This window comes from Camelus ferus, chromosome X (genome assembly GCF_009834535.1).
Source record: "Camelus ferus isolate YT-003-E chromosome X, BCGSAC_Cfer_1.0, whole genome shotgun sequence".
Classification (NCBI taxonomy): Eukaryota; Metazoa; Chordata; class Mammalia; order Artiodactyla; family Camelidae; genus Camelus; species Camelus ferus.
This window is the reverse complement of record NC_045732.1, coordinates 90,477,433-90,486,842: the sequence shown is the minus strand read 5'-3', so window position 1 is coordinate 90,486,842 and position 9,410 is coordinate 90,477,433. Positions and strand designations below refer to the sequence as shown.

Here is a 9,410-nt window from a genome sequence, read left to right as displayed (position 1 = left end):
GACTATTTCAGTGGTTAGTCTGTACCTGGCTTATGGCACATAACACAAGCAGCTTCATACTAAGAGGTCAGGCAGGGACCACATCTTCCATAACCCTATATTCTCTGCAGTCCTGAGCCCTGTGCCTAACAAGTAATAGGTTTCAATAAATGTTTGTTGAATGAATCATTTCTTCGGGGAATTGAATGTATGTAGAACCCTTAATGGATTTAACAGGACTTACAGCATTAAATGACCCCTAACATTTATAAAACCCTTGTAGTAAACCACAACCAATAGTCCTACAAATTGAGGGCTGCTGCTTGCTCTTGTATGAAGAGAAACAGAGGTAGTAAGATTCCCATGACTTGCTCAAGGCCACACAAGGAGCCCTTGTTAGAGTGGTAATTACAAGGCAACATTTTCTATATTTATGCCACTTGCTGATACCATGCTTCATTTCAAATATTTCATTGGTTATATCTGTAGTTCACCCAAGAAAGAGGCATTTATCAAGACTACCTCTAAGGCAGACTTCAATAGACATTTCTCCAAAGAAGACATACAGACATACAACAGGCACATAGAAAGATGCTCAATAACACCAATTATTAGGGAAATGCAAATAAAAACTACAATGAGATATCACCTCATACCTGTCAGAATGGTTATCATCAAAAAGTCTACAAATAATAAATGCTGGAGAGGGTGTGAAGTAAAAAAGGGAACCCTCCTACACTGTCGGTAGGAATGTAAATTGGTACAGCCACTACGGGGAACAGTATGGACATTCCTTGAAAAACTAAAAATAGAGTTACCATATGATCCAGCAATCCCACTCCTGGGCATATATCTGGACAAAACTCTAATTTGAAAAGATACATGCACCCCAATATTCACAGCAGCAGTATTTACAATAACCAAGACATGGAAACAACCTAAATGTCCATCAACAGATGACTGGATAAAGAAGATGTGGAATACTACTCAATGGAATATTACTCAGCCACAAAAAGAATGAAATAATGCCATTTGTGGCAACATGGATGGAACTGGAGATTGCTGTACTAAGTGAAGTAAGTCAGAGAAAGACAAACATCATATGATATCACTTATATGTGAAATCTTAAAAAATGACAAATATGAACTTATTTACAAAATAGAAACAGACTCACAGAGATAGAAAACAAACTTACAGTTACCAAAGTGGGATAGAAGATAAACTTACAGTTACCAAATGGGGAAGGGGGAAGGGATAAATAAGGTGTGTGGGACTCAATAAGAAAAAAATAAACAACCCAATCCAAAAATGGGCAGAAGACCTAAACAAGCAATTCTCCAAGGAAGACATACATATGATCAAAAAGCACATGAAAAAATGCTCAATATCACTAATTATCAGAGAAATGCAAATCAAAACTACAATGAGGTATCACCTCACACCAGTCAGAATGGCCGTCATTCAAAAATCCACAAATGACAAATGCTGGAGAGGCTGTGGAGAAAGGGGAACCCTCCTACACTGCTGGTGGGAATGCACTTTGGTGCAGCCACTATGGAAAACAGTGTGGAGATTCCTCAAAAGACTAGGAATAGACTTACCATATGACCCAGGAATCCCACTCCTGGGCTTGTATCCAGAAGGAAATCTACTTCAGGATGACACCTGCACCCCAATGTTCATAGCAGCACTATTTACAATAGCCAAAACATGGAAACAGCCTAAATGTCCATCAATGGATGACTGTATAAAGAAGAAGTGGTATATTTATACAATGGAATACTACTCAGCCATAAAAACTGACAACATAATGCCATTTGCAGCAACATGGATGCTCCTGGAGAATGCCATTCTAAGTGAAGTAAGCCAGAAAGAGAAAGAAAAATACCATATGAGATCGCTCATACATGGAATCTAAAAAACAAAAACAAAAACAAACAAACAAACAAAAACAAAGCGTAAATACAGGACAGAAATAGACTCACAGACAGAGAATACAGACTTGTGGTTACCAGGGGGGTGGAGGGTGGGAAGGGATAGACTGGGATTTAAAAATTGTAGAATAGATGAACAAGATTATACTGTATAGCACAGGGAAATATACACAAAATGTTATGATAAATCACAGAGAAAAAAATGTGATAATGAGTGTGTATATGTCCATGAATGACTGAAAAATTGTGAATACTGGAATTTGACACAACATTGTAAAATGATTATAAATCAATAAAAAATGTTAAAAAAAATAAGGAGTGTGGGATTAGCAGATACACACTACACCAAATAAATAAACAACAAGGTCCTACGGTATAGCACAGGGAACTATATTCAATATCTTGTAATAATCTATAATGGAGAAGAATCTGAAAAAGAATATGAATATATGTATTTCCATTCAGTTTTATATATATATATATATATATATATATATATATATAACTAAATCACTTTGCTGTATACCAGAAACTAATACAATATTGTAAATCAACCATACTTCAATTAAAAAAAGGCTACTTCTAAGGCTTCTTTGAAAAATAAGACAATATTCCAAAATATATATCATGGAATATTATTCAGCCACAAGAAAGAAGGAAATCCTGCCCTTTTTGGCAACATTGGTTGTACCTTGAGGGGATTATGCTAAGTGCAATAAGCAAAACATAGAAAGACAAATACTGTATAATTTCATTTATATGAGGAATGTAAAAAAGCCGAACTCAAAGAAACGTAGAGTGGAGGCTACCAGGGACTAGAGGGTGGGGGAAATGGGGAGATGTTGGTCAAAGGGTACAAACTGCCAGTTATAAGGTGAATATGTTCTGGAAATCTAATACAAAGCATGGTAACTATAGTGAACAATACTGTATTACATATTTGAAAGTTGCTAAGAGAGTAAATTACAAAACAAGTAATCATGTGAAGTGATAGAGGTGTTAACTAACCTTCTTGTAGTAATCATTTCACAGTATATACTTGTATCAAATCATCACGTTGTACAGCTTAAACTTACACAACATTATATGTCAATCAGATCTCAATAAAGCTGGAAAAAATCCTTCCTCTAGTGTGGTACTAACAGAATAAAAATGGACAAGTTTTTTTTTTTTTAATTTTCAGTTACTTGCAAGTTAAGAATGCTTTCCTGGCTAATAGAAAAAGCAAAATAACCAGAAAATTGAAAAAAAAAAACAAAACCTAGAGATTATGTTTTCACAAAAGCTGGAAAAAAAGTTAAGTTTGTTTAATAGCACATGTAATAAGCATAAACATTAACAACAGAAAAACAACTTCTCAAATAGGTATTTAGCAAGTGTTTTAAACAACACAGAGTTCTGGAACATACTCAGTTTTTTCAAACAGTTACTTCAGTGTTACTATCTTTCATAAAGAGGATGAACAAAAATTTTAAGGCAATATGACAATGTGATCTTAAAACAATGTCATCTTAAAAATATAGTCTCCAGAATGTATTTGGAATGGAGTAAGAGATGATTGAGACAGTGTACCTTCACCCATATGAAAGATGGGTAAAGAGTTTAAAGTCACAGAGAAAAAGGTTTTCTGCTTGCATTTCTGCATGCTAAAGACAGAAATTAGAATGTCAGTACCATCTAGTCAGCTGGCAAATCACGGCTGACACATAGGTTATGCCTTAGTTTAGAGAATTTGTCAGACTTAACACAGTTATATCACTGTGGATTCTACATTTTCAAGCTGCTAGTTTTCACAGTGTGGAAACTGCCTTCTCTGTCCATGGTCTACCAAGAAGAACATGGGCAGGAACAAAAGGCTACTCTCTTTTCTCCCAATTCCCAGTGGGTAAATAAAAATTTGAGCTTCAACAACTGGAAAAATATATGTCCACTTACAACAGAAAAACATCCAATTTAAAGCATACATTTAAATGCCTGTGACCAAATTCTAGCTGCAAAAACTTGACAGGTCCTACTGCCATATCTGCTTCACTAAATAACAGATCAGACATGACACTAAGCAATATTATACAAACTCACCGCAAATAATACTGAAAAAATAATTTACTTTAACTCTAGACAACTTGGTTAAGTCCAAATAGTGGAGATTATTTCCAAAATAAAAGGTTGTAGAACAGATGGAATCGTTTACTGACTTTTAAGAAAACAATAACAAGAAAGGGAAAAAAAAAAGTGAGTTAAACTTCTAATTATATCGAGCGGTAAAACTTGACCCTGTGGTGAGAACTGAAAGCACAGAGAGAAACATTGAGAACCCGAGCAGGATTGCAAATTTGGATTAGACAAGAGCAATAAAACCCATAAATTTTAAGAAACCAAAGACTGATTACACAGTGGAGGAAATACAGGGGGAAAAAATGAAAAGATTATTTAGAGATAATGAGGAAAGAACAGATGGCTAAAATTCCTCTGGAATATATAACCCTTTAGGTCAACAATCAAGCGGCAGTTGAGACAGAAGAAAACAAAGCAACCTTGGGGACGCAACAAGCAGAAAACTAATCTGTGAGGGCGAAAACAGCAGTGAAGAAATGATGTTCTATGAATAAAGTCATGCTCCTAGAAGAACTAATTGCTATTTCCAGATGCACGGAAGTACCCTGTATCCACATTTCACAAAAACTTGAAGCAGAGGAAAAGACAACATCTTTAATGACTATATACAACTATGTGACATGAGAGAATTCTTGATCAAATAAGATCAGGCATATATTTCCGTAACATGGAAGAGTTTCTTCTACACAAGAGTTGACATACAGCAGATCATTCTCAAACTTCAAATTTTCAGATTTCTCATGCTAAACGGGGTTCCTGTGACAAGGGGTCTGTCTTAATGGTATCAAATTGTGGTTGAGGAGTACCCCCCTGGCCATATCACAAGTCCTCCCTTAGCAGGTGGCCAGTTGCAATCTTGGCTGCAAGGGGGAGAGAGAAATGATTTTGAGCTATGCTTCCACAAAACATTTTAAATGAGTTGGGTTAGATTCCAAGTTATTTTACTAAACTATATTTGACCCATAACAAGGGTGAACTGCTACTGCAATATTTTCAGCTGGTCTGTGACAGGCACCTCCCCAGCTGGCCGGGGCACTGTCCTAATGAGTACATATATAGAACAGAAGCAGACATCAAAGAGCTCAGGCAGTGAAGATATACATGATCCACGCCAGTTACAATCCGCAGTCCTGGCTTGCTAACTCAGCAGTGCAGGGTCTGGGGAGAAGGATGGATGAGGGAGTAGAGACAGCTCGCTGTTCTTACTCTCAGTGATTAAGCAAAGCTTAGTATCACTAAGTTAGATAACTTTATCTAAAAGTAATAATACCCTGCCTCTCTTCTTCCTTCTTTGCAAAATAAATAGCCCAAATGACTATTAAAGAACTAAATACGAAGCTTTATGTAGTCTTAATCTAAACACAAATCACGAAACAATAAATGAAAGAGGTGGATTAGAAAAGGGAAAGTTGGCTTTCTCCTCCCTACCCTTTTAAGTATAAAAAGTGAAGGAGATCCACAAAACTTCAGCCCAACGTCACGTGGGACAGTCTGACCATGATAAGGGCTGGATGCTTTTGGTTTAGCAAAACAATAGCCCAGTGCTTGCTTTGGCAGCACATATTCTAAAACTGGAAAGATACAGAGAAGATTAGCATGGCTCCCACTCAAGGATGACATGAAAGTTCGTGAAGCATTCCATATTATTGAGCAGTATGTCTCTCCTCTTAGAAGCAAATGAATACTGCAAATGTCAAAAAAAAAAAAAAGAGAGAGAGAGAGAAAGAAACAAAAAACAATAAGCCCATTTGATGTTTTCACCATCTCCTTCTCCACAGGAAAAAAAAGACAAGTGATTGGAAGAACACTGGAATCCTCAGGTTCTTTTGATAACCGCTTATGTGACCTTGGCCAAGTGACTCTCCCTCACTGGAGCTCCAGGTTCCTCCTCTGTAAATGGTAACAATTTGAACTGAACGTTCTTTCTTCTACATGCAAAACTTTTGATTTGCTAGGTTTGTGAAGTGCTGTTAGGGGTATGAATGCTTTCTCAACTATTTAAATTATCTGGCTCATCCAGCTGGTTGAGGTTAGTCCTAGGATCAGCCACTGGATGGATTTCAGAATTTTCTCATTATCACACAAGTTTAAAAACAAGAAAGAAGAAAGACAAATTAAAAGAAACACTCCATGGCATCTGGAGTATCAAAAGACAGGAGGTGCATGTACAAGACTAGAAAAGTTGTTTTTTTTTAAGAAAAGTTCTTTTTAAAACATTTTATTTTGAGATAATTTTAGACTTACAGAAAAATTGCAAAAATAGTACCGAGCCCCTGGATACCCTTAACTCAGATTCCTGTAATGTCAACAATTTACATACCATACATAGCACAGTTATCAAAACCAGAAAATTAACTCTAGTACAATACTATTAAGTAAACTAGAGACTTTATTTGAAGTTCTCCAGTTCTCCCCCTAATGTCCTTTCTGTGTTCTAGGATCCAATCCAGGATCCCACATTGTATTTACTTGTCATGTTTCTTTAGTGTCCTCCAATCTGTAACTGCTCCACAGTCTCTCCTCATCTTTCATGACCTTGACACTTTGGCCATCAGGAGCTCCTGGTTGGCTCCCATGTCCTCTTGTCACGCTTCACTCTTTTTCAAGCATTTCCTTACTTTCTGGCACCACAAGATATGACAGGCTCCTCTTATATTTTTCCTGCCTCAATCCAGCATCAGCCATTCCTCTGAGGATGCCTGGTTCCTTTTACTGGAGAATGGTATCAGAAACCAAGATCTGAGTGCTAGGTGTGCTTATTACTATTGGAGCATCTTTGCTTCTAGGTCCTCCTAAGACAGAGCTAGGAAATGTAAGCAGGCATACCAACCCACGTGCACACACCTCTATGTCTATTTCTGAGCCTGTCTGTATACATAGTAAAATAAAGATGAGTTCGTACTGATACTTCCACTCTGATCCATATGACAGAATTCATGGAGCCTTCACCTTTTCCTTATTTTTAACTTTTTTCTCTAATGATAAGAAACCTGGCTATCTTTATATCTATCCTCTATTCACTTATTTGTTCAACCCAAGTATCCATGTAAAGTACTTAGGTCTGCCTGTGAATAAGGGATTTAGTAACTGGAGCTCAGTATTTGTGTATAATTCTGGTTATCTTTAACATAAATATAGCACCTCTGGGTTTCTTTTGATTAATATCAGCATGGTATATCCTTTCCCATCCATTTACTTTTAATATTTATAGCAACAAAAAAAGGGAAGGAGAACAGTATGCTATTATTTGTAGCTACAAAAAAAGGGAGAACAAGTATGTATATATTTACTTGTATATACATAAAATATTTACGAGAGAGAGAAAACTAAACATATTACTTGGGAGGTCAACTGGCTAACTGGAGAAAAGAGACAAGAGGGAAACTTCACTGCATATCCTTTTATATGTATTTTTTTACCTTTCTTTTGAGATATTCATATACCATAAAGTTCACCCTTTTAAAGTATACATACTGGTGTTTTTTAGTATATGCACAAAGTTGCTACTAATGTGTAATTCCTGAAAATTTTCAAGGACTCAAAAAGAAACCCTGCACCCAGTAGCAGTCACTTCCCACTACCCCCTCAGCCATCCTCTCCTCTCCCCTAAACCCTCTGACAACCATTAACCTACTATCTGTCTCTATGGATTTGCTGCTTTTGGGTACTTCATATAAATGGAATCATAGAATATGTAGTCTTACTCAACTGGCTTTTTTCACTTAGCATAATGTTTTCAAGGGTCCTCCACACTGTAGCATATATTAATACTTTGTTCCTTTTTAAAACTGAGGAATATTCCATTGTATGTTTTAAACCACATTTTGTTTATTCACCAATTGATGATGATTTAGCTTTTAAAAATTTTTTGAATTATTAAAATATATTATTTATTCAAAAATTAAATTTTAAAAGAATAAAACAGCCCCCTCATTAAAAAGGAACAAAAAGCAAAAAGCTAAAAAAAATCATCAAGTAAATGATTTATGAAAAAAATGTGTGGAAAGCTTGTTTGGTGACTTGCCAGAAGGACTCACCAGACAGAAACTCTCTCTCTGAGTCTTTATCATAATATATCCAGCCCTACCTGATCTCCCCCACCCCCGCTACCTTTCTGACCTCATCTCCAGCTGCTGTCCCCCTTCATCCCTCTGCTCCAGCCACCCTGCCTTTGCTGTTGCTGCTCTCTTTGCCTGGAATGTTCTCAGAGATCCCTCCGGCTCACTCCCTCTCCTCTTTAATGCTTCTCTCAAGTATCACCTCATGAAGGAGGCCTTCCTGACCCTTTAATCTGAAGCAGCAACTGCTGCCATTCTCTCTCCTTTTCCTGCTTCATTCTTCTTCACATTTGACAATATGTCATCAACCTGAATATGTCTTCCTTTTTGCCTGCCCCTCCCCTATCCAGACTGTGTGCTCCGTGGGGGCCTGGACTGTCTCTAGCTCACTGCTGTCTCTAGTAGCACGGTGCCTGGCACACGATGGGTGCTCCATAGGGGCCTATCAGTGAATGAATGAATGGCCATGATCTAGATACAGACACCTATACGTACATAGGGGTGTGTGTGTGTGTGTGTGTGTGTATATATATATATGTGTGTGTGTGTAGATAGATAAATAGATAGAGACAGATATAGAGAAGGAAGGTTTTTGGGAACACTGTAAGATTCTTTCATCTCAGCTCCAGACTGTAGAGGAAAAATGCTCAACTAAATTCTTAATTTTTCTTTCAGGATTGAAGTATGCAAATGTATCTAATATCATAACATTTCTTTTATAAATTTTATAGATGATTTTGGTTTCTTTCTTTCTTTGCTGATTAGAATGAACACTTCTGTAAAAGAAACTGAACAACGCAGAAAGGACTACAGTAGACCGTGAAAGCCCTCTGGACTGGAGGCGAGGGAGAGGGAGGGGAGCGAGGCGGGGAGAGCATCCTGGGCTCTGTGTCGGGGTGGGCCGGGGAAGCCGGGGAACCGCGGCTGCATTAGAGCAGCTGAGTCCACAGGCTTATCAAAATGTCCCCACAGATAAACTGGCCACATCAGACTGTCTTGCTTTGCTGTTTATATCTTTTGCCTGTTTTTCTAGGAAAATACCTTTAAGTGTTTGTATTTTTTAAGTTACGAAGCTCGTTGTGTATTAAAGAGCCTTTTGCCTGTCAAATTTATTACATTCCCCCCCTCAATTGTTGCTTGTCTTCTAACTTTTGGGTGTTTTCTGCCATTCAGAAATGATTTTTATTGTGTGGTCAGTTCTCATAATCCTTTGCTTTCATTGTCTCTGCCTCTGATAGCATGCTTAGGTCTTCTTCACCCCGGGATTATCAAAGTGTTCCCTTGCATTTTCTTCTAGTACTGTCATGGCTTGATTTTATTTTT

At 37.3% G+C, this 9,410-nt stretch overlaps 1 non-coding gene across 1 annotated transcript; it reads left to right on the top strand.

Annotated features, from left to right (window-relative positions):
• The first annotated feature begins 5,570 nt into the window (after positions 1-5,570).
• On the top strand, positions 5,571-5,677 carry LOC116662343. The gene has a single exon (XR_004318379.1). It is a non-coding gene; the product is annotated as a U6 spliceosomal RNA (small nuclear RNA).
• Positions 5,678-9,410: the final 3,733 nt, after the last annotated feature.